Below are 27,560 nucleotides of genomic sequence, written 5' to 3'. Positions count from 1 at the left end.
GCATTAAGTGGAACAACACTGACATTGCAAAATCACCATCAACAAGATTTAACCACACTTTGGGGTTTAGGTACAAAAGTGTTGGTATTTTAAAAGAGGAGATTTATAACTAAAAAAAAATCGTATTATATTATAGTTGGATCTAGCACCTTCTACACGCTAACAGCTAGAATATGAATATGAGCTAAGAACAACATATCCACTTCTAAACCCACACTTTAGTAAATAAATGACTTTGTGTATGAGGCCATGTCCAAAGATGTTTAATTTTGGTGGTCTTTGTTTCTGAAAATGTTCTAAAAAGTAAAAACAAGGGCAGCTACATGTATTTTGGTTTGTTTGCTGTTGTTGCAAGGCTATTTTACATTTTCTACCTCCTCATGAAGTCATCTTATCACCTCCAAATGGGCTTACCAGCAGTAGGTTACATGCTCATGCCTCGAGGCCAGATGTACATAAATGTGTTTTTTTTTACTTCAATGCTTTTTACTCCATAACATAATCAAATATGTTACTTGACAATAATTTATTTAGGCTGTAGCTGGGACTATCCTCATTTTAAAACATTAGATTTGTGTCTGATGTGGAAACGCCAAAAACATTCCAAAAAATATGGCTTCTTAAGATGTTGTCCCTGGCCATACTCAATTACAACCCATTAAATCTAATTTTTAAGTATGGTCCAATGGTTTTTTTTTTAGCCTTCACTAAATGTAGTAGTGTGTAATGTTAACATGTGTGAACAGATTTCAATGACTCACCTTCCAGAAGAGAAGATTCCGGACTAGCAGCCAGATTCAGTGAGGACATTGTTTGACCTATGCCTTGGTCTAGGTGTGTTGTGGGTTGCATTGGTTTTTGAGCCAAGGAGGCGTCTATAAGCAAAACTAACATTAAATATACTGTATGCTGTACTGTTTCTTCTTGTATGCTGGGAGAAGACTATTGTTTGAATTGAATTACCTTCATCATCCAAATCACAAACTTCCACTTGTCTGGACTTGCTTACGTTCAGTGTTGGTTGCTGTGGGCTGGATGGTCCTTAAAGCAAAACATTACATTTTTAACATTGGTTCTTCTTACTGTTGTATGCACAGCCAACAATGTTAGACATTACTTACCTGCAGCATTATCCTCAAAGGCCTGCACTTGGCTACATAGCCTTCTACCTGATGCTGGTTGCTGTTGCCTGGATGGACCTTAAAGCAAAAAATGACCTATTTTACAATGTGACTTCTTACTGTTGTCTGCAAGGGCAAATACTTTGTGCAATTATTTACTGGCCTCTTCCACATCTGAATCCTCCTGTTGCCTGTGCTTTCTCTTTCTTGTGGTACTTTTAATTGCCTGTTGAAAGATTGATGAAAAATTAACATAAATAAGTGTGTGTTTGTAATTTGATATTGAGGGTTGATATTATTGCTTGATTCCAAAACATTTTTAAATAAAAATGCATTTGGTTAAATAATCGTCCTTTACAAATTATTGCCATATTAAAAAGGTACATTAGAATAGTTGACTGTGCCTAAAATAGAAAAATGGAATACAATAATATATGTTTTAATCCATTTTTAAAGAGCACATGAAATTTCTAGCTTAAACAATAGCAAACACACCAGAAGTACAGTAGCTTCACATAAGTTACCAAACATCCTAAAATAAGATATGTGTAATAATTTTACCTTCTGCTATTGTTCAAAAACATATGGCTGCATGTGTAAGCCAAATGTAATAATGGTTTCACCACTAGACTATATAAAGGCATAGTGGGATGTGTAGGGACAAAGCAAGTGGAGTGTGAAGTGCTTTTTAAACCTAAAGTAATGTGTTTGACTAAGGAAATTACAGACATGCAAAACAGGCTTTAAAAATAATGAGTTTTAAATATTGTATGTCAAAGTTTTAAAATACAACTTTTTTTGGACAAAGCAAAACACAAATCAACACCTAAAAACAAAAAAACAAAAAAATAAACCTTAAATTTACATTTAATGTTTTTTAATAGAAAAAAAACCCAGGGATGGTCAATAAGGTCCCCTCCAGCTGCTGTGGAACTACACATCCCAGCATGGTCTGCCACAGTTTTACTGTGAGGGCATGCAAATACTGTAACATACCATGCTGGTATATGTAGTTCCACAACAAAAAATGCATATATTGAGATGTGACAAATTCCAATTTAATAACATTGAAAGTCAATAGTGCAACCCAAACCAAAAGGACATTGAAAGCCTACCAAGAACCTGCAATAAAAACTTTACAGTACTTTGACTTTATAAAATGTAGATAAAACTACAAATCCAGAACACAAATAAACAATTATTTGAACAAATCACATGTCCACTTATCAGTGCACCTAGGGGCATCGGTATCCTGGACATTGATACGTCTGACAACCTCAGGTGGTATCATGGGCTTGACTGCTTTCTCATAGTCAAGGTAGTCTACCTGGTAGGGTGAGCCTCTGCCAGTTTCTCTTTCTGCCTGGGACTCAATCACCATCTTGTCTTTCACATGACGTTTGATGTCTGAGAAATTATTTTTAATGTTATCCAGTATTTGGCAAGTGGTCCCCTCAGCATTGACTGCACTCACAACCGACGCTGAGATGGCATTTATGCGATGTGTTGATGTGCTTGCAGCCTTATGTCCAAACAGCAGGTGGTGGTGTATCATGACCTCCTGAACAAGGGCCATGTTTTACTCCCAAGTGAACTTTACATTGCACCCTGTCTTTGTCTTGCCCCTTGGCCTGGGTGCCACATCACTGCTGCCTGAACTGATCAATAGGCCTGCTTGAGCAGCAACCTCACCCACCTCACTCTCTCCCTGCCTCTCCTCTGCCCTTGACATAATCCTAACCACCTCCCTACAGAAACACAAAACACTGAAAAGTAAATAACAAACAAACACAAACTTACACACCTGCTTCCAGCACACACAAAACACTGACAGGACCCTAAAAAACAAACAATGGAGACAGAAATGAAGACAAACTTACAAATAAGCACTAAACAACTACCACACACCAAACAGCAATCGAATCCACTAGCACCAAACTCTCCTTCACCACTAAACACACTCCTTACTGTCCCTCTGCAAACTCTTACCAACAAAACTCTCACAGGTGTGTCTGTTTGGGGCATTTTAATATACTTGGACAGTGGGTATATGACATGTGAGTGATTCAACCAATCACAGTACTTTGCTAGTAAAATGCATGCATTCTTGCGTGATTATTTTAAAACTCACTTCCTTTCTCATATGTAATTTTCCTCGCATGTAAAGTAAAAAACCATGGACATTTGCACAAGAGATTGTACTCGTGCCAGCTTGGACCAAAGTTTCATGACTAAACTCGATTGCATTTACCATTGGAAAACACAAATTGTGAAAACTCATTTGTTAATAAATTAAAGAATTCTGGCGGGGAAAAGTTGTGTGTGTCCGTGAGAAGATGTTCGAGCTTAAACTCGCCCAAACTCAATTCTTAGTAAATTTACCCCAAAAAGTCTAAATTTTGGCAACCAGAACACCAAAAACTCACAAAAAAACTTTAATTCTAACACTGTAATTAAGTAGCAAGACAGCAAGGAAATATCATGATATTATTTTAAGCAGATAATAGTTTCAAGTGAAAGAGCTGTTACTACAATCATAGGCACCTTCCTCAAGGGTTTCCCATACATACTAAACAAACACACAACACATTTATACCTGTATGAGTTCATATATCATTGAAAAACTTGAATAACATACCACAAATTGCAATGAATAAAAAGTGTCCTACCACAAACAGTTATACTTTCACTAATAAAACATCAGCCATGCAGCCATACCTATTCACAAAGTTGGATAAAAAATCAAGGGAAGGAGACAGATTGCTATGTAACATTAAAGATAAACACAGTAAAATTATCAAATGTGATAAATTATGAAAAAGCAACAATATCAAAATTAAATGCATTTTTGAAGCATCAGAGCTCACACAATCCCATTGAAAATACTCAGAAAGCTAAATAAAGCATCACAATATCTGTCCATAGACTGCCAACTAAGCTGCACACTGCCATACAGATCTTAGTGAATATGCATATGACTTATTGCAAAAGAGCATGCAAGCTAGTTGCTAGGCAAATGCAAAGAAATATCTAGTGAAGTTTTATATGACATAGGGGCCTATTTATCATTAAATGTTTGCGGCATATTCCGGAAAACACCCATTGTCGTGGGATATCTGCAAATATTATGGTTCATCCAATGTATGAATGAGAGAATGCAGCAGATATCTCTGATATCTCTGATATCTGCAGCGGTCGCTGTATTTCTGACAGCAGCTGCAACCCCCAAATGTTTCTATAGGTGTTGCAAAGTTTCAGATTTTACATTCCACAGCTTGGCCTCAATAGGAAAATGCCACCTGAAGATGGAGCTACCTAATGTAGCCTACAGGCTATGCTTCACAAAATTTACAGGGAGAGGGCTTCTCCAGAATTCTCTCCAGCAATGTCCGACATATGGTTGTGGCCTACAGTGACAATCCCGATGGCAGAATGCCGGCTAGGGATTCATGATAGGCATCGAGAAACCGACGTCTATCATAATCCAGAAGCCAGAATCCAGGACGACGCAGGCCTGAACGAGGCAAGTCTGGGTCACCCATCCTCTTAGCCTCGGGGGGGGGAGGTTAGCTTTAGGAGAACACAGGGGGACTTAGGGTTAGGCACCCCTGGGAGGGTATGGGTTAGGCTCAGGGAAGGGTGGGTTAGGGTTAGGCACTACTGGGGGGAGGTTAGGGTTTGGCACCCCCCAGGGAGGGTTAAGTTTAGGGTGTGGGGAGGGGGGATTAGGTTTAGGCACCCTTGGGGGGAGGTTAGGGTTAGGCACCCCTAAGGGAGGGTTAGGGTTAGTGGGAAGAGAGGTGAGGGTTATGTTACTTACGTGCCACTATCAGAATTTCCCCCCTTCGGGCAGCTTCTGTCGGGATTTGAACCGGCGGCTAAACAGCCACTGGCATTTCAATCCATTCCTTAACACACATGTGTGGTTAGTAGAGTGCGAATGTGCCAGAGTCCCATTAGAGGCGTGAAGAGATTGCCGATGCTGTCACTTCACTCTGAGCACATCACAGAGATGGGATCCTTTCAGAGCCCCAGACCCTGCATATGCTATTTGATACATGCCGGAGGTATTATCACATACTGCTCTGCGATTTTGGGCATTAAATTGTACCCAGATTACATTGAGAATGTGATAATTGAGAAATGGATCCAATAGTAAAGATATGCACATATCATGTGTTTTGTTTTTGGTAAAAACCCCTCAAAGGTTTTTTTTCTTTTTTTGGAGGGGGGTTGGATAAACTACCTCAAGTATTTTTGGTTCTGTTTTGGATTTCTTTTATATGAATAAAACAGCTAAAATAATATAATTTGGTTATACAGTATTAGTAATTTCCAGTAAATCTTGAACAGCTTACAGCTCACAACATTGTTTTCATCCACGTTGGCCAAATGCTGCAGTTAGCTGACTGGCTAGAGTAAGTGACTGAGCAGTGGCACAAACACAAAGCAGTTTTATAAATAATAAAGTGTTATGTTCTAGGTTGTTTGTGGACCCGGGGTGGTAGCAGGAGCGATCACAGAAGCAGATTTGAAAATAAAACTAGGATTTTTAATAAGTGCTTGAGTAGACATATAATGTGGCAGTAAATAAAAGTCCAGGAATATATAAATGTGCACAAGAGTTCTGTGGTGAGAGCAAAAGGGTTAATGTCCAAGTAGAAACACTTAGAGCTGTCCAGGTGTGCAGGTAGTGAAACTGAAAATAATCAAGCCAGGTTTGCAGGTAGTGAACTGAAAATAATCAAGCCAGGTTTGCAGGTAGTGAACTGAAGCGCAGGATGTCAGCAGGCTCAGGCACTCAGGTATGGGCAAGGGTGATGGAGGAAGCGGGGTAGTCCAGTGGGAGCTAGGAGCTGACAGGCAGACTGGCAGACAGCGAATTCACAGGAACAGGAAAGCACAGAGAACTCCCTCTCAGCTAGGCTGAGATACATGTTGCACTGGCAAAGAAGGAAGGCACTGACCCTTCCTAAATACCCCATGCCGTGCTGTTATTGGCCGGAGGGAACATGTGACTCACCAGGATTGGCCAGCCGTATCACATGGCCAGAAGGCAAGATGGTGGCGCCCATGCCAAACGTAATGGAGATGCCGCCAGGCCTCACCAGCGCAGAGTGACAACAGGGCCGCACAACAACACGCGCAGCCAAAGCCCCCACCAGACACCAGCTCCGCCACCAGAAATCCCGCGCCACAACGACCTCACAGGTAACACCCGCCTAGCGCCATGCTGAAATACCCTGGCCGTGACAGTATCCCCCCCCTTTTGGGGTGGCCTCAGGACACTCACCAGGCTTCTCCGGATGGGCAGAATGGAATCTCCTGATGAGCGTGGGAGCGTGGACATCACGAGCATCGGTCCAGCAACGTTCCTCTGGACCGTAACCTTTCCAGTCCAACAAATACTGAAGATGACCTCTGCGCAGACGAGAGTCCAAGATCTGGGCGACTTCAAACTCAACTCCTCTCTCCGTCTGGACTCGAGGAGAAGCAGGTAGAGTATTATGGAACTTATTCAGGACTAAGGGCTTTAATAAGGAAACATGGAAGGAATTGGGAATTTTTAAGTACGGGGGTAACTGTAAATGGTAGGCCACTGGATTAATGACTTCTGTTATGGTGAAGGGACCGACGAAGTGGGGTGCGAATTTCATAGAGGTAACTCTTAGATGAAGGTTCCGAGTAGACAACCAGACCTGGTTTCCTACTTGCATGCGTGGAACTATTCTACGCTTTCTATCAGCCTGGGTCTTATAGCGAGAGGATGCCTTCAACTAATCAGACCGTACTTGAGTCCAGATGGCAGCAAAATTCTGCACCATGTCCTCCATGGCCGGAACATCGAAAACAGACAGGCTTCGAAATTCGGGAAAACGAGGATGAAGGCCATATACAACCTGAAATGGCGTTTGGTTAGTTGATGAGTGGTAGGAAGCATTATGTGCAAACTCAGCCCATGGAAGCAAGGCAGCCCAATTGTCCTGGGAAGATGACATAAAAATTCTTAAGAAAGTCTCTAGATCTTGATTAACTCTCTCGGTGGAGCCGTTGCTTTGCGGATGGTAGGCCGTGGAAAAGTTTAACTTCACTTGAAGAACAGAACACAAAGCCCTCCAGAATTTTGCAGTAAATTGCACACCACGGTAAGAGACATTTTCAGCAGGAATGCCATGTAGACGAAATATGTGTTGGACAAACAACTGTGCCAGGTCAGGGGCAGAAGGTAACTTCTTCAACGGTATTAAGTGGACCATCTTAGAAAATCGGTCTATTACAACCCAGATAGTGTTGAAACCTTGAGAGACTGGCAGGTCTGTGACGAAATCCATGGAGAGATGCGTCCATGGACATGAGGAGTAGGTAATGGAAGCAATTCCCCAGCTGGAGCTTGTCATGATGATTTATGCTGGGCACAGGAGGAGCAGGAAGAGATGAACTCCATTATATCTGCCTTCATAGAAGGCCACCAATAGTGTCTTTTCAGGAACTCCAAGGTCTTCCGAGTGCCTGAGTGCCCTGCGAAGAAAGAGGAATGTGCCCAAGTGAGAAGCTGCTTCCTTAATTCCGGGGCCACAACTGATTTTCCCGTAGGAGGCTGAACTTGTAATGTGGCGAAAACTCTTGATTCCAAGACAGGGGTATTGCTTTGATTTTCAGATTGATCATCACAGAGGAGAGATCTCGATAGGGCATCAGCCTTCTGATTAAGTGCTCCAGACCGGAAGGTCAGGGTGAACTGAAATCTGCCAAAGAATATTGCCCAGCAGGCCAAACAAGGACTCACACAGTGGAGGTTTTTGAGAAATAGGAGATTTCTATGGTCCGTAAATACAGTAAATGGAAACTTGGCGCCTTCTAGCAAATATCTCCATTCCTTCAATGCCAACTTTACAGCTAGCTGTTCTTGCTCACCTATGGCGTAGTTCCTTTCGGCAGGTGAGAATTTTTTAGAAAAGAGCCCACACGGATGGACTCGGTTGACCTCATAACGTTGAGACAAGACTGCTCCCACAGCTTCAGATGATGCGTCCACTTCCAACAAAGAAGGCCTGTCCAGATCTGGTTGTCGAAGAACTGGTGCTGAGACAAAGGCCTGTTTTAGAAGATGAAAGGCAGACTCTGCCTCAGGTGACCATTCGGCAGGATTAGCACCTTTGCGGGTCAAGGCTGTAATGGGAGCCAGCAGTGTAGAAAATCCTTTAATGAAGCGTCTATAATAATTGGCGAAGCCCAACAATCGCTGGATGGCCTTCAGTGTCTGAGGTCGGGTCCAATCCAGAATTGCTTGTACCTTCTTGGGGTCCATTTCTAAACTGGAGCCAGATATTACATAGCCGAGAAAAGGTACACTGGGCACTCCAAAGATGCACTTCTCCAGTTTGCAGTAAAGGTGGTTTTCTCTCAAATGGGTCAGAACTTCTTTAACATGTTCTTGATGTTTAGCCACAGAGGGTGAAAAAATCAGTATGTCATCCAGATAGACAAAAACTGAAACATATAACATCCCGAAAAATCTCATTAACAAAACTTTGAAAGACAGCAGGGGCGTTACACAATCCAAAAGGCATTACTAAATACTCGAAATGTCCATCTCTGGTATTAAAAGCGGTCTTCCATTCATCGCCAGCTCGGATACGAATGAGGTTGTAAGCCCCTCTCAGATCTAATTTAGAAAAAATTACAGAGCCCTTGACCCTATCAAACAAATCAGTAATCAGGGGAAGAGGGTATCGATTCTTTACAGTAATGTCATTAAGGCCTCGATAATCGATACATGGTCTTAGACCACCGTCCTTCTTTCCAACAAAGAAAAACCCAGCTCCGGCAGGTGAAGTAGAGGGGCGAATGAACCCCTTTGCCAGGTTGTCCCGGATGTACTCGGTCATGGCTTGAGTCTCAGGCAAGGACAGCAGATAGGTACGACCATGAGGTGGTATCTTATCAGGTATCAATTCAATTGGACAGTCCCATTCCCTATGAGGGGGTAAGATATTTGCTTGTTGCTCAGAGAACACATCGGCGAACATCTGATATTCCTTGGGAATGGCAGAAGAAACTAATGGAACTGTCTTTCTCACAGGTCGAATTTTTGGAAGACAGGATTTCTGACAGTCCATACCCCATGACAGAATCTTCATAGAACTCCAATCAATCCTGGGATTATGTTGACGTAACCAGGGTAGACCAAGAACCACTTCTTGAGAGGCCTCTGATATCACCAGGAATTTTAAAGACTCAGAATGAAGTGCTCCAATTCGGACCAATACTGGTTGAGTCTCTTTCGTGACTATCCCGTTAGTTAGAGGGCGTCTGTCTATAGAGGTCAGAGAGATGGCATGGTTGAGAGACAAACAAGGAATCTGAAATTTATCTATGAAACTAGACGTTATGAAATTTCCGGCTGCTCCCGAGTCAAGTAGAGCAGTAGCAAAGACAGGTTTGGGTTTAAGATCAAAGGCTAGGGTAATAGTGAAATCTTTAATTTTTGGAGACGGGTTCATAACTCCTAACTTGATGTCTCCAGGGTCAGATAGGATTTGGCATTACCCGGTTTACGGGGGCAGGAGATTAGCAGGTGACCGGACTCTCCGCAGTACAGACAGAGGTTCTTTTGCATTCTTATCTGACGTTCTTCTTTGGAGAGGTGTGTATGATTCACCAGCATAGGCTCCTCTTCAGTAGGAGAAGGAATGGGTCGGGTAGAAATGGAGGGGGTAAATGACCTTTGCCGGTCAGTTCTGTTTTTTTCAGCCTGACTTTCCCTGAAGCGGAGGTCAACTTTGATACACAATGAAATCATGTCATTCAGATTAGTAGGAAGCTCTCGAGTGACTAGATCATCCTTTAGTCGGTCTGATAACCCATGCCAGAAGGCCGAGGTGAGGGCTTCCTCATTCCATTTGAGCTCTGATGCTAAAATTTGAAATTGCACGGCATATTGACTGACAGGACGGAACCCTTGTCTCAGTGTCATGATGTTTGATGATGCGGATACAGTACGCCCAGGTTCATCGAAAATCCTCCTGAAGGATGACACAAAGCCTGCGTAATTATCCAGCAGCGGATCTGAGCGCTCCCAGAGTGGGGAAGCCCATTCCAAGGCCTGGCCGGATAACAGAGAGACTATATAAGCCACTTTAGTTCTTGCATTTAGAAAGTTGTCAGGCTGCAGGGTAAAATGTATGTCACACTGATTAAGGAATCCTCAGCAGAGTTTAGGATTGCCATCAAATTTACTTGGTAAAGGAAGATGTAAGCGGGGAGATGATCTGCCTCCTGTATTCCCAGACGCTGATGCGGATGTAGATGCTGGCACTTCAGGGATAGAAAAGGAAGTTTGCAAACTATCCTGTCGCTTGGACATCTCTTGCAGAAATTGAGCCATCTGATGCTGCATGTTTTCCAGATTTTCTAAACGACCAGAAATGCACCGGAACAAATCCACTCCTGACTCCTGATCCGTGGCTGGCTCCATGGGGCCAGTGCAAACTGTTATGTTCTGGGTTGTTTGTGGACCCGGGGTGGTAGCAGGAGTGATCACAGAAGCAGATTTGAAAATAAATCTAGGATTTTAAATAAGTGCTTGAGTAGACATATAATGTGGCAGTAAATAAAAGTCCAGGAATATATAAATGTGCACAAGAGTTCTGTGGTGGGAGCAAAAGGGTTAATGTCCAAGTAGAAACAATTAGAGCTGTCCAGGTGTGCAGGTAGTGAAACTGAAAGTAATCAAGCCAGGTTTGCAGGTAGTGAACTGAAAATAATCAAGCCAGGTTTGCAGGTAGTGAACTGAAGCGCAGGATGTCAGCAGGCTCAGGCACTCAGGTATGGGCAAGGGTGATGGAGGAAGTGGGGTAGTCCAGTGGGAGCTAGGAGCTGACAGGCAGACTGGCAGACAGCGAATTCACAGGAACAGGAAAGCACAGAGAACTCCCTCTCAGCTAGGCTGAGATTCACATTGCACTGGCAAAGAAGGAAGGAACTGACCATTCCTAAATACCCCATGCCGTGCTGTTACTGGCCGGAGGGAACATGTGACTCACCAGGATTGGCCAGCCATATAACATGGCCAGAAGGCAAGATGGCAGCGCCCATGCCAAATGGAACGGAGACGCCGCCTGGCCTCACCAGCGCAGAGTGACAACAGGGCAGCACAACAACGCGCGCAGCCAAAGCCCCCCGCCAGGCACCAGCTCCGCCACCAGACATCCCGCGCCACAACGACCTCACAGGTAACACCCGCCTAGCGCCATGCTGAAATACCCTGGCCGTGACATAAAGCATGTCTGTGAAACATAGTGGCACTATAGGCAAACAGGATGGCAGTAAAATATAAACTATATGATACTATAGAATGTTTTCATTAATCAAGAACTAGATCAGATGCCTGAGGCAGGCACAGGTAAATGGAGGTGGAATATTTAGTTGAAGCCAGGTAAAGTATTGATTGATTGATGAATTTATTTATTGATTACAGTACAAATATAACTATAAAAGAATAAATCTAAGACATGGAAAACACTATTAAAAAACAAGTTTCCAAATTCCCAATGAGAATGAGGGTGTGATTGCAAAATTTTTTTGCATTTATATATATTATTAATAATTTGGAGTTGTGTTCTTGAGATTTGTCTGTTTCTGTGCCTGCAATTAGTCTCATCAGGTAGCACCTCCCATCATATATATAGTCAGGTTGTGCAGTCCAGAAATCTTTCCCATATGCTCCATTTAATGTGCTTTACTGCACTTCTGAGGGAAAAGAGATGCCCTCATTCTGGATTAGCACCCTTCCTTATTGGTTTAAAAGCATGGAGTATGGTAATGTATATGCACACTGTATTAGGCACAATTCTAGATAAGTCCTACAAGTTATATACTGTAGTGCAACTTTGGTTCGTCTTTGGGGTGTGGGTCCCCCTGGATTGCGTTGGTTAATCTGTCTCAGGGCACCGCATTATAACACATTTTCCTTTATAACACATTTTAACCCTTCACTGTGTGTTTAATATATATGTACTTCACTTTTTTTATTTTCATTCTTTATATGCAGCTGCAGCTGCTCCTAACTATCTCTTTACACTGCACTTTTCTTACTATGGTGGTGTCCTGGGGCGGCATGGCTGGGCCAGTTTTGGGGTTTTGGGGGGTTCTGCGCTCTGTATTTGAACCCTAGTATGTTAGGGACCAAACCAAAAGAGGTTACCTGGATATGGTGGGTAGGCCCATAACCTTGGCCATGATTATGCTAAAAACCTCTAGTGATTGCAAAATTTTATTGCATTTATATATATTATTAATAATTTGGAGTTGTGCACCTGAGATTTGGTCTGTTTCTGTGCCTGCAATTAGTCTCATCAGGTAGCACCTCCCATCATATATATAGTCAGGTTGTGCAGTCCAGAAATCTTTCCCATATGCTCCATTTAATGTGCTTTAATGCACTTCTGAGGGAAAAGAGACACCCTCATTCTGGATTAGCACCCTTCCTTATTGGTTTAAAAGCATGGAGTATGATAATGTATATGCACACTGTATTAGGCACAATTCTAGATAAGTCCTACAAGTTATATACTGTAGTGCAACTTTGGTTCATTTTTGGGGTGTGGGTCCCCCTGGATTGCGTTGGTTAATCTGTCTCAGGGCACCGCATTATAACACATTTTCCTTTATAACACATTTTAACCCTTCACTGTGTGTGTTTAATATATATGTACATCACTTTTTTATTTTCATTCTTTATATGCAGCTGCAGCTGCTCCTAACTATCTCTTTACACTGCACTTTTCTTACTATGGTGGTGCCCTGGGGCGGCTTGGCTGGGCCAGTTTTGGGGGTCCTGCGCTCTTGATTTGAACCCTAGTATGTTAGGGACCTACCCAAAACAGGTTACCTAGATATGGTGGGTAGGCCCATAACCTTGGCCATGATTATGCTAAAAACCTCTATTAACTGCAACATTTTATTGCATTTTTATATATTATTAATAATTTGGAGTTGTGCACCTGAGATTTGTCTGTTTCTGTACCTGCAATTAGTCTCATCAGGTAGCACCTCCCATCATATATATAGTCAGGTTGTGCAGTCCAGAAATATTTCCCATAAGCTGTGTGAAGCTACCTGCGGGTCCCTCTGCACCTGTGGCTGCCCCTCCTGTGTATTCTGATCACTGCTGGTGACATTGATCAGGGACACTGCAGCACCCCACTCCTGGTGTGGCTGCAGGCAGTTGTGACTTCATTAGAATTAGCAGCTGCAGCTTCTAGTAGCCACAGATGCTGCTGTGTCCCAATTACTGTGGCTATCAGTGATTGGGCAGCCTTGCCTGACCTTTCTCCCTGCCATACTTATAAGCAGCAGCCACGGCTGCTGCTGTTCCCCCCAGGCAGCTGTCGCCACATCATCTCCTCCTGGTGTGACTGCCTGCTGCTGTGTTTCTGCACCACCCTTTCTCCTAGCTCAGCACTGCTGCTGTGCCTTGTCAAACCCACCACCCAGTCCTGGTGCAGCAGTGGCTATGTCTGACTCCCCCGCTCCACCAGGTGTGGCTGGTCATGTGTCCCTGGCCCTCCCCCTTTGCCCAGCACAGCTGTTTGTGTGACCATGACAGCCAGCAGCACCCATACCCCCTCCGTTCTGTTCAAGCTCTGTCTCTGTCCTGCTGGACATTGCTGGGCTTAATTACCATCAGACATTTAATTACTAATAACGTTAATTACACTATGCTGAATATTGATTTTTTTTAGCCCTCCTTGAAATGACATTGATTAAAAACAATTTTCTTTTTTATGGATTCTGGTACATACAAGTAGGGGTGCCATGGGGTCTTTTGTCACTCCCATATTTGCCAATTTGTTCATGTTAGAGGTAGACAAGGACTGGTTTTTGATAGATCCAATTAGGACATCTCACCTACACTACACCTACACTACCTTGTAAGATATACATAGATGATCTTTTCCTGATCTGGATTGGCAATAAGCAACAATTTGAGGATATGATGACAGCCATTAATTCCCAGGACGAGAATATAAATTTCACATATGAAATGGATCAAAACTCCGTACATTATTTGGATGTTCTAAATACAAGGAATGGAGTCCAAGTAATGTCTAAGGGCCTTATTCATAGTCGGACGCTATTTGCGCTTGCTCGTTCAGAAAAAGGGGCTGGCTATTTAAATTGAGTGCTCGCTCTTTGCGGTCTGTTGACGCCTCCATGTGTGAGCGAGTGAACGAAACATGCTCTCGCTATTTTGGAAAGGCGCCCCCTGGCCGCTCACATCCTACGTCATCTCCACTATTTATTAGATTAATCGAGTACATCGAAAGGTGTTTGAACTGCTCGCAGTGCTTGTGGTAGGATTTTCCTACCGCAATCATGCGAACAGTTCAGGCTAAGAGACAACCAAGTGACGTGGCCGATGACGCTGCTTTGTTAATTATGCACACCCTTAAAACACCCGTTTTGACCGTTTGGCAAGCCTGCGCTCTGATCACCAGTCCCCGCTTTCAAGCACCTTCCCCTCTTACCACCGACAAACGCCTCATCCTGTCACTCAAATTAGCAGGCACTCGCTATTTTGCGAGCGCTCGATTTCCGACCGCAATGACTGGTTGGCGCTTGCGCATTATGACCCATATGCATGCGTAGATGTGCGAACATCGCTCGGAGCGAACGAGCGGCCGCTTACGAGCGGCTCTGAATCAGGCCCTAAGATATACCAAAAGCCTACAAATAGGAATACTAAACTTCAGGCTGGCAGTATCCACCCTATGCACTTGAAGCGAAGGCTTCCTTTCTAACAACTGTTAAGGATACAAAAGATTTCCAATAATATGGAAAAAACAATTAAACAAATGGATCTGATGATAAAAAAAATTCTTATGTGTGAATATAAATATCAGGATTTATTGGCAGCTAAATGTAAGGTCCTCACAATTCCATCCGAGGATACCCTAATATCAAAGGACAAGAAGCCACATATAGAAAGAATTGGATTGGTGCAGAATTACTCTACCGGGCTGTTCTAACATGATGATTTGATTGCTGTTACATCTAACTCCAGGCACATGTCTGCTAAGTATCTGTTGCTTCTATGCCATGCACTTTGCACTTTCTTGATTTGTGACTGAAGAGCCTTATTGGAGTCATTTTTGTGAAAACATGCAATTCTCATAAATATTGTTATTTGGCATTTATTTCCGGAGTGCTGTTTTTTTCTGGTTTACACCAGGTTCAGATATATATGTATATATTCCACAAATCTGGCACTCCCTGTTAATCAAAGTAACTATAGTCCGTTGCCAGCATGAGCATGACAACATGCTTTAATAAACAAGCAAAGTTGTCATGACTCTCAGGGATTTCAATAAGACTCGTAACAACAAATTTCCTGGGGTCAATATTTCAATGTCTGTGCATTTTCATCAGGACAAAACGTGGACCCCAGGAAATTTGGTGTTATGAGTCTTACTGAAACCCCTGAGTGCCGTGTTTACTTTGCTTGTATATATATATATATATATATATATATATATATATACAGTGTTTTATGGTATATGACAGCTGCGGTCTCAAACAATTTATGGTTTCTATTGATGGTTGAACCCATTGGTCATCAATGGTACAGCTGTCGATGGACATCACTACAGTAAACCATAATAATTTCTATTTTTATGTTATACAGTGTATACAATTTTCTTTTTATAAAATTGTGCTGGATAAGTTTTAAAAACATGTTCTTGACCTAATTAAATCATTAAAAAAGTACAATTTCTAAGTGGTTTTTGGAAAAAATATTTGCCAGTTAAGTGGTTAAAGTGAACATGCACAGTTTACCAAACCAATCACTTCTGCAACAGTGTCTGCCACTTTTGTGGGTAAAGTGCTTGGTTTATTTGGACCCCCACAAACCAAGCTACCAATGGTTTACAGTAGCTAACAGTGTCATCATCACAGTTGGAAAATGTCATTATCATACTCATCCTCCCTCTCACACTCATCAGTATCATCATCGTTATCACACAAGATTAGCTCATCATCACTAGAGTCCACAGTTACAGAAGTCTCTATAATTTGTTGTAATTGGTGGCAAAGGTCTTCCTCAAAGATTTTGTAGTTCATGTTTATGAACATCAGTTTTTACACATGATTAGGAAGTAGCCTCCTATGCCGATCGCTCACAATGTTCCTGGCTGTTCTAAATACTTTTTCCAAGTACACACAGCTTAAGAAAAAAAAGAGGGGCTCCAATTTTTTTTCCTTTTAGTATTCAACAGAACTGTGTGACATGCTATGTTGTACATTGTTTTCTCCACTGTGCTGGACTAAGGTTACATCCCCCTCCTATCTCTGTTATATAATGGAATAATTCCACCTGACTACTACCTCTTGCTTCAGTTGGTTACATGACTAATTGAACTGTTGTTGCAGCTACTGCATTTTCTACATGTGGTTGCTGAATGCTGAAAATGTCCAGAAATTTTAATGGTTTTATGGCCACAGACAACTGGTCCTACATGCACCCGTCATTTTAAAAAAATTCTGAACCACCAAGTTTATTTTGTGTACGAAACGTGGTATTTGTTCAAATTCACCCAGTTGTAATGCTCATTCAATGTAACTTGGATTATTGGAAATTACAAATATTTAGGTGAGTCTTAGTGGCTTAAGCCATTTTGCTATCACATCCCTCAGTTTTTCCTCCAGATTGACACTGGTATGACTCTTAGGGGTAAAATTACTAAGAATCAAGAATGGTTCAGTTTAGTTTTTTATTATCTCGATTTGCATCGCCGAATCTCGGGTGATTTTCCCATTTTTCCTCTCTCAAATTTACTAAGAAGTGAGTTTAGCTGAAAGTGAGATGGCCGATGGTGAAGCAGATCAAGATTACTTACACGAGATTGCAGTGTTTTCTCTCTGCAAATCTCTCCTGAGCTAGCAACCTGCACATATCAATGAGATATGTGCAGGCTGCTTGTGTGTTAGACCTGTAAAAAATTGATTACATTCTTTAAAAAATTATTTGGGTTCCCCCACCAAAAAGCTAACCAGCCCCGAAATTGTCAGCCAGTCCTGGTTCCAAAAATCATGGGGAATAAAGGCCAGTCCTGGTTTTAAATATAGGGGAATAAAATTGCGTAGGGGTCCCCCTATATTTAAAAACAACACCGGACCAAAACCAACCGGGGTTTGTAATTCCACAGCCAGAAGACCCTATTACTAGGTCTCCAGGGCCAAAGCATTCTCACCCAAGCCAGTCATGCCAAGCTGGGGATCTCAGGGGAGATGGGTACCCACAAATAAAGGGTCTCCCCTCTCCTGAAACCCCAGCATTGGTCTGAAGCCTGGGGCTCTTCCCCGAACCCCTGGGCTGTGGGTAATAAAGTGTCAATTCAAAGTAAACTATTGTATTTTACAGTGGAACTACAGGTGCCAGCATGCCTGCCCTTTGGCACATGAGGAACTACAAGTGCCAGCAGGCAGCCAGCACCCGTACCTCCACTGTAAAATAAATAGTTAAATAAAGATATACCACACACACCTTTAGACAGTACAAGTTTATTACACACATACATCAATCACACATACTACCTGCTGCCAGATGTTCACGTCCACTTGTCCAAGTAGAATCCCATTTGGAAGACCTGAAAAAAAGATCTTTACCTCCATCCTTGCGCTGGTCTCCGTAGCATCCAGGGGGGTCTTTGCCAAAAAAACAAAAACTTAGCTGTGTACAGTATGTGTGTGACCACATACCCTGCTAACGGGCTCTCGACTGAACAGTGAGAACAGTCAGGAGTGCATCAGCCAATCAGCTTATTGACTCCCAGAGTGTCACTGTTAAGTTTCAAATGTGTTTGTGATGAGAAAGCATCTAATGTAAATTACATGTATGGTTTATCAGGTAAAGATGAGACTGTAGTGTTGGAATGCACACTGCCACTGACTAAAAATGGTCCATCACATATGGCAATGCACAAAAGTTTAGCACCCACAACAGACAAACTGATTGGGGAATTGGGATGTTAACACTGTTTTGCAATGCAGAAAATTGTGGATAGAAAGAAAGATCAGACTCTAGTGTATTTTCTGACCCTTGTCAGTCAATGGTTTTGAAACAGCTGAAAGATGCACAATCACCATCAGCAATTAGCAGAGCATACATGTCAATTGCTGAAGAGTTTAAATCAGAGGAATGGATTGTGCATAACAGATGGATGCAAAATCAGATTTTGATACATGGACGATGGTACTCACAAGAAAAGATACACATGAAATGATAAGGCCCTTACATTGTACCCATTATACCGCAGCCACTTGCTGGTCTTTTCAATTTTAAACCAGTGTTGCCATAGATAATGACTGGATTATGGTGCTGTCTACACAATGATACAGAACTTTTATGGACTCTTGCGGAGGCAATGTAGTCATCTTTTTAGACTGTCAGACAGACAAGTGAAGAAAAAAAGCTACCCTTACTGCAAATAGGCAGGGGACCAGTTAATAGGGCAGAGTCATATGCCAAATTAAAAGAAGACCAGCTGCAATTTGTGTGGTTTACATGATTCATGCTCTTTGATAAAGCTTCATGTAGTGGAAGCAAAAATAGTTAGAGGATTTTCATCAAGTGACACAGTCGTTTTGCTGACTTTGGATACCCGTTTATTTCCACGGAGAGCCATAAGCGCTACACATTGCAGTGACGGTGCCCGCTGGCTGGATTCAAGATGGCGAGAGATAACCAGGTGGTCATGTGTTGACCATATTACAGCCTCAGGATTTCACCGTCAGAGGATAACCTTGTCCATTGGCCAGCCAGTGGGAGATACCAATAACTGCTACACCTCTTCAGGATATAGAGGTGGATTATATGTGCACTTCAAATTAGCATGGAGTCCGTGTTTCCTAAATAACATTGTATTGTTTACACCTTTGGAAAACATTCCAGCGCTACTCCTTGTCAAAACCTGGAGGTAAAATCAAAGGGGTTATTAGGACTCTCATATGTGGACTTTGATCGGGTGAGAACTGTCAGAATAAGATTGGTCACAGTTTACATGCAATATACAATTTTTTTATATTTGTATGTTTTCTCTAGTAAACCTGTCAGTTATGCAGGTTTCTATTAGGAATCAAGAGGTTCCATGGTAATATATGATAGTCTGTACAGACTTTTACAATATTACGGTGATTGTTATATGTCATTTGTATACCATTACTGATATGCTTATTGTGTATTTATTAAATTCATGGTAGATTTATTTGGTGTCTTGAATTCATTTCTGCCATGTTAAGTATTTATTTGTAATTACAAATCCAATTAGCGCAACACCATCAGTGTATTATCTTTGTTTGGGATCATCAGCAGGTGATCTTTTATTGGGTTTATAAAGACCCATAGTTGTTTGCAGCTGTGGTCTATTATTCAATAGTAGTTTATTAGTGCCAGGCTGTTATTTGGTGGGACACATTTCCAAACAGTTGACAATGGGGCCTACCTTACTTGTTACTGGAGAGGATATAATGGACTGTGAGATATTAACGGCAAAAGCACCAGCTTTAGTGAGCACCCAACTTGCAGGAATGATTGCCTTTGAGGCACCTGAATATGAGTTACCCTTCTTACAAATGGGGAAAGGTCCGGTGAAAGTTGCAGAACTATATACGAAGCAGGATGAAGAACAGAAGACACTTGTGCACTTTACAGATGAATCTTCACACATAAAAAGCCAAAAGCTGTACAGCTATAGCCAATTAGCCCAACACTTAAACTATCTTGAAGTTTTGACAAAGACCTATGAGACTTTTATGAAACATTAAGCAAAAACATGGAGTACACTGGATGGTCATTAGTATTTCTTACTATCCACAAAAACATCAGTATAAATGAGTGAATGTTTTGTTTAGGGAATTAAAAAGTTTACAGTTACATATAGAATAGATATTACAGTAGATTGTATATCCTGTTTATTACAGTATGGTAGCTGATTAAAGCAAAAATTTACTCTGATTCAGCAGGAGTATGTATACAAGTGATAAGGTATAGATTTCACCATCCAGGAAATACACTGAAAATTTAAGTGGGAAATTATATCTATATGGCAGATGTATTATGTTTTATTAGATATTGAGACTCACTCTATTTTTATTTCTTCTTTCAGGATGTATTAACAAGAAGGATGACATCCCTTAAGTTTACCTCGGACCTGCTGATACCAGTTCTTTCTTGTCTACCACTGCATATCAGAAAATAGAGGAACCATGGAGCAACGTGCACATTCAGATGCATTACCAAGTTGCCCGATGACAACAGAGGGGAGATTGTTAAATCTGTATTGGATCTCCAACAGTGCAGGATGGGGAGATATTGACTTTAAATGAGACTTTCACAACAACTGGAATCAGGTCTCACACAGGTCAATTTCAGATACTATTAAGGACTTAGTATGTCCAAGTGTTAGGGATCTGGTGCTACAATATATTTATTATGAATGATATATTTGTACATGTGCAGTCAAAAGCCAAAGAATGACTAAAGATGTTGAATATAGTTATAAAATGTAAATGTACACAAGGGCATTTTACACTCAACAGAATACAAACAGAGAGTTGCTATGTGTTATCTGAAAATGTGTTTTACCTTTGTGGGAAAAAGGCGTAGAAATGGATATTATTTTGAAGATATGGTAATTGTACAATCATAAATATGAGTTGTTATATTTGACAAATGTATACTATCCACATCATAAAACCAAGGGTGGATTGTCATGGGAAACCAATCATGGCTGCTAAAAGCCATGTTTTATTCAGTGCTTTTATGAGTGTGTCAGGCATTAGATGGTACAAGGAAACTAAACACATAAACTAAACACATCATATATCCAAAGGGCTTTGTCTTCCAGACATGTGCTAGATTGTTTTAGGTTTTCTTATCAGTTTTTAACTGATAGTGTAGTTGGAAACATGTTTATACCCTTATTTGTAAGTTTTATTTTTATGGAGCCCAATAGCAGGATGATAGGACACTGCAAATTCCAAGCAGCCTGGCTAGGATACTGTCTGCAGTGGTGCATGTACACTTATATCTTCAAATTCCAGCTATTAGCAGAGAATCCGCTCCTGGATTAACAAGCATGAACAATTACACCCAACTCTCAAATCAAAAGCTCAGTGAAGTGTTATTATATACTTTCTTTCTTTTGTAATAAATATTACTCTTAACTGGGAGATTTGTTTGTGTGGCTTGATTACCTCTTTGTATTCTCATCTGGTTCCACCAGGAACATCATGGATGATCTCACCTTTTCTTTGAAATCTTCTTCCACTGACTTTACAACTACAGTACAGTACTTGGTTGAGTTTTAAGGAGACTTCAGAGTATAACACACACATTACCTCTCCTACCCATATGATGCAGTTACTGACATAGGTCACTTTCCCTTTCTTACCTCTTTTTTCATGTTTTCTTTTTGTCTTCTCTTACTCTATGCTAGTGGTTCCCAAACTTTTTTGAACCAATGCACCCTAGAGTATCAGCATTGTTTTCAAAGCACCCCAAGAATAAAGTTTGTTACTGAGAAATTCAGAAAAAGAATGTAAAAGTAGTAAAGTGAAGTAAATTGTGCTTACCTGTAATCCTTAGGTTCAGTTATGTGGTGGTGGACAGGTTTATGCTTCTGTTTGTCCACATATTTACATTACATTGACCATAAATACATGTATTTAGTGCTGGACCACCAACCTGAGGCACCCCTGCAGGTGTCACAAGGCACCCGAGGGTGCCACGGTGCACTGTTTGGGAACCACTGCCCTATTCTATATTTTATTCTTTTCTGCATTATTGTTTTAAAAATTTTATTTTTTTATCATCTAAATGAGCACTATACTGTGAGGTTATGGTAAGAATTGTTATGATTATGAGTTAGTATTTGGTTTCAATGTCTGCTCTTAATATTTGCATTGTTTGTCGACTTCACTTTCTGTTTATGTACGCCATTCTTGGACATATTTGTGTTGTGCTGATTTGGCTTCAATAAAAACAGGTTGTACAAAAAAAGAAAATTGTGTGATTCTGCCACAAGTGCTAACCTGTTAGACAGAATTGATTGATATATAACACAACATTAATTTCATACTGTAAAAATAATTTGATTTATTCACTATATGTATACAAATACTGCAATAATGCACCTCCTATACAGCCCTTTAAATAGAACTAGAAAATGTATCCATTTTTTATTTCATTTAATTATTTTATATAGTACCAGTGTTCCTTAATTATGTAGCTTTAGGAAATATTCAGATACACATCTTTCAAAATCACAATAGTTTCCAAATTATACGATTTTAAATTCAGTTGGGAAACTTTTATCTCTGAAAATATGACTTATATGTCCTAAGTGTTGTGCTTGAAAGAACACAAGATAACTGCTGAAATGTCAGCATTTTATGTCCTCGGTAAATGTCAGGACAAAGAACATTTTTTCATGATATTCAAAGATGAAGATATTGACTTTACATACTTAAAGAACTCTAACAAAACTTACAATGATAAAAAATGATGTCCAATGACATTATTCTTGTTGACTAATGTATTTAATTTCACTTATACCTGACAAGGGTGGTCAAGTTCAATCATTGTGAGTCACTAATTAGACTTTAAATCTGATTTTTATGGTTGTAAATGAATTAATGACATTAAAAATCAAGCTCAGTGAAGGGCTCCCAAGGACTATCTGTGCTAGAGGAACACTGCCACATGTATTTTAAAGAACACAGCTGGAACTCCAGGTCCATTTCTTCTACTGGTCCATTTGATATTTTTAGTCTCAAGTTATTTTACTTTATGCATATTTTCAATTTAGAATCATGTTAACGGTCATAAGTGTTAATATTAAACCTTCAACTATATTTTATTGTTTGGTATATTTTTCATTTTAGCATGTTTTATCACTTGTGTATTACAGTACCATTCATACATAATTATATATCCAAAGTTAAAATAAGTATGTTTGGCAAGTACATTTGTTGATGTGAAAATAATTTTTTGATTGATTTCAAATGGTGGTTTTATTTTATTTTATGTTGCATTATTAATTTTTTTTTACAATTATAACAGCATAACTAGAACAGACATTCAATAAACTATATACAAATTTGATGCAAATTAAAGAAGCTAAAATGTAGACTAAAATATATCAATGTGTCATAAATTCATATTACTTAGATAATGTCCGGTTTGGGGATTACAATTGTTAAAGGAACTATGACATGCAGTTTGGAGAGATAGAGAAGTAGATACATTTATATAGTAGTTGGAGAGAGAGGCTGGATGAAGAGATATTTTCTTTAGAATTGGTGAGTTGGGCATATATTTAAAGAAGGGTGGGAATGTGCCACTGGAAAGAGATAGGTTGAAGAGGTAAGCTAGATGAGGACATGCATTGGGAGAAACTGAGAGGGCATAGTGTCGAAAAGCAGGTTGTACGTTTTGATGATGAGCTGAGTACAGAAACTTTGGGCCTGATTGAGGATTGCATGCAAGTCCTTTTGCAGACATATATTAAAATGTTTCATCCTGAGCTTTCTCTGTAGTGAGCAATCTAGGGTGATTTAGAGTCATAAAACTATCAGCTGCTTCTCCACTTGTGGCTGAGTCGGTGTAATTGGGCAACAAGTAGGTGCTTGGATGTAGGCTACATTTTCAGAGAGCATGTTGTGGCCATGTATGTAGAATTATGGTCAATTCAGATTTGAGCACATGCAGAGCTCTAGCTTAATGGTAGATACTTACAAGTTGGTAGGTGCATAGCAGATGTGAACAAGGAGGTGAGTCTATACATTGATTCCAAACCAGAGTAGTATTTATTTAATATAACATGATACAGGTGATATAAGATAAACAGCAGTCAATATGATAACACAGTAATCTTGGGCTAACTATTGTATAGCATTGTGATGCTTCAATATACACAGTGACACGCTTGGGCACATGTAAACAAGTCTTGCAGCTGCAGTCTAATTACCCTGACGTGTAAGTCTTGTGAATAATATTTACTCAGATATGGAATGTGTATTTAAACAGATTAGTTATGCATCATACTGCACAATTAAAAGACGTGATATTATTGAGTCTGATGGGTCTTTCACAGTAATACTCAGTTAATGAGACAGATTGTAGAATTTAACCATTTAACTACATAGCAACATATCTGAGTTCAGAAGGATCTCTTGTACCATATATATGGCTGTGTAAATGGCTGTTCATAGTGATGAAAGTTACTTTCACATGCTGATGCACACTGTAAGGGCAGTGCACCCCACTGCATTGTGTGCTCAGAAATCTGCCATTATTTCTGAGCACACAATGCAGCTTCATGCAGTATGTGGCTAACTTGTGTTCAACTCTGGAACAGATCCTTTGTCCTCAGTTACTGGAGATAAGGAACTGAGAGTGGATTGAATAGTGTGTAGAGTTAGGATCTGGTTTGAGAGATAACAAATCAAATGGTGTTGATTTGTAGTTAACTTTTTTCTGTCAAGTGCCTGTCATACAGTATAAACAATTGCATGCTACGTGTAACTTCCAATATGTACTTTTCACCACTGTTAGTAACTCTCCATGTGCAAAAGAGCTGTCCTACCAGAAATATATGCAACTTATTTTTTTAAAACAAAACCTTACACCACCTGTGTTGATATTATTCCTTATCTCCCATCTCACTCTATTTAAATACAAAAGGTGAAATTGCTTTTCCGTTGCTGGAACAGAACAAGTGGTAAGAGTCTATCCCGGCAAAACAAAAGGAAACCTCTTTCGAAATAACTGACAAACATTTTCCCAGATGCAACAATGAGATACTTTACCCCATCTATCATAAATTTTAAATCAAGGTGCATAGTCAAATAGGTGCGAGAATAGCAAAAATCCTGCACATGCGGGTTTTTCCTGCAGGCGCAGAATTTTTTCTTTTCAATTAAGTGCTGAATTTTTAATTTTTTGAGTGGCGGGAGGTTTTTTTCTAGTAGCTTCAGAACACAACCAATTTTTCCTAAAATCCATATTTTTAGGAAAAATGTTTGAGAATGGCTTTGGGTCCCCTAGGACATCCCCCCAATGACTAATTAAGCAATTAAAATTTTCCAATTAGCTTAATTAGTCAGTAATTACACACCTTCGAACTGCTGTCTTCTTCATCCAGGTTGTCGGGATCCAGTCTTTTGCAACAACGTGTGTAATAAGTGTGTGTAAGCATGTGTGAGTGTGTGTAAGTAAGTGTGAGTGTGTAAACTATATTTGAGTGTATGAGTGTCTGTGTGATCCCCCATGTGTGTGAGCTCCCCCCCAGAAGCAGCATCAGGGAGAGCTACATCTACCTGCATCCTTTTCCCCTCCCAGCAAATTCTCTGGCCTCCCAGTAGGCCCCTCCCGAGTGAAAGATGGAGGGGAGATGACTGGAAGCCAGGGAGATCACTGGATCAGTATGTTTGTTTTTCTCGAACTGTGGGGTTTTCTAAGCAGAAAACCAAGGGTACATTTTTTTTCAATTGGATGCCATGGATATTGGGAGCGTGCATACCTGCAGTAATCCAAAATTAGGTGCAAGGTTTTTTGCGGTTCAAACCTCAAGCCCAATTGCATATGCCTGTAAATTTAGCTACAGTAGTTTGGGATGGCTAGGATGATTTCATGGAGATCTGCCATGTGGAGCCATCTGTATTAATATCATATGCAGGGCCAGCCCAACCTATACGCCTGGTATGCGGCTGCGTAGAGCACCAGAGTGAGGAGGGTGCCACGGCAGTCATGGACAGTGAGTAACTCACTGGTTCTGGCGGGTGCCCTAAGGACAAAAATGCACTGTATGGAGCTGCACCATGGATGGACAATATAAGACAGAGGGGAGGGGTGGGCAAAAACAATACATGGCACGGGGGACACAATACAAGGCATGGAAGGAGGTAGAGGACAATATAAAAAAGATGGGGAGAATACAATAAAAGGCATGGGGGTACAAAACAAAGTATGGTGGTGGAGAAGACTATTTGATGCATGGGGAGGACAATACGATGCATGGAGGGTGGAGAAGAAAGTGGGGGGAGAACAATACTAGGCCTTTGTGTAGATTTGTAGTTGCATATTTACGTACATATGTGAACATGATTTAGATATGTGTATGGCTTTTTCCACGAGACCACACCTGTAAGACTGCACAGAAAAATGTGTATATTTGCCCGTTTACAGACTTTTTTGCATCTGAAGATGTGACTGCTATTTCTTTGTTACTAGTCATCATCAGTGCACTACCTAACTATAATTATCCACAAAAGCCGTTTTTTAACTTATAATAATAATAATAATAATAATAATAATATATAAATGGTGAGTGCGTTTATATTTCTTAAATAATAAAACTTTTTTTTACGGTATTATATGATATTGTCATTCTGTTTTTTACATATCTCTGAATTACATCAAGAACACCATCAAACAAATTTATAGGATACATCATAGAAGCTACTGGAACCATCCTGTATTTCCCTAACTGTCTTTTGGGGGGCTTTGTTGAAAGGCTCCTACCATTCCAAGCTGCACATCTGGATCTACCATTGGATCTAACAGGGAAATCGGCGCTAGTCTCACACATTCCTAGGGACAAAAGTTTGACAGGGACAAAACACACTAAAGTTCGACATGTAAAAAGGTCGACAGGTGCAAAATGTCGACAGGGTCAAAAATTCGACATGAAAATGGTCGACACTTTATTTTTTTTTACTTTAACCCGTCTGTAAACTGAAAGTTAAGCAGACCAAATGTATATTTTTCTATCACTATACACATGCTTGCTGTCTATACATTAAGAAAAATATGGATTAAATAGTTGCACAATAGAGGAATGATTCGGAATTGCATAGTTCTCTGTTCAGTTTTTGCGTAGAGTGCATGCACAGATGCAAATTCACTTATCTCTATCCTATTCTGTGTAGGACACAACTTGGCCAGATCTGTATATCCGTGAAACAGGGTGATTTCAGGGGTATACTGGGCAGTGACAGTATGATTGGGGCAGCACAGATGGTGTAATGGTTAGTGTAACTGCCTCATAGTACTGAGGTCATGGGTTCAATACCCACAACGGCCCTAACTGTGTGGAGTTTGTATATTCTCCCTGTGCTTGCGTAGGTTTCCTCCGGGTGCTCCAGTTTTCTCCAACACTCCAAACATATACTGGTAGGTTAAATGGATCCCCACAATTAAAATGACCATAGTGTGTATGTGCATGAGTATGTCATAGGGAATATAGATTGTAAGATCCACTGGGGCAGGGTCAGATGTGAAAGGTAAGATATTCTCTGAAAAGCACTGCGGAATATGTGTGTGTTATATAAATAACTGGTAATATATATAACCGCCCTGACTTGTGGTAGTGT

Source organism: Taudactylus pleione, unplaced genomic scaffold, assembly GCF_031769625.1.
Source record: "Taudactylus pleione unplaced genomic scaffold, aTauple2 ptg000041l, whole genome shotgun sequence".
Taxonomy (NCBI): domain Eukaryota; kingdom Metazoa; phylum Chordata; class Amphibia; order Anura; family Myobatrachidae; genus Taudactylus; species Taudactylus pleione.
The sequence above is the reverse complement of the archived record's forward strand: the minus strand, read 5'-3'. Positions refer to the sequence as shown.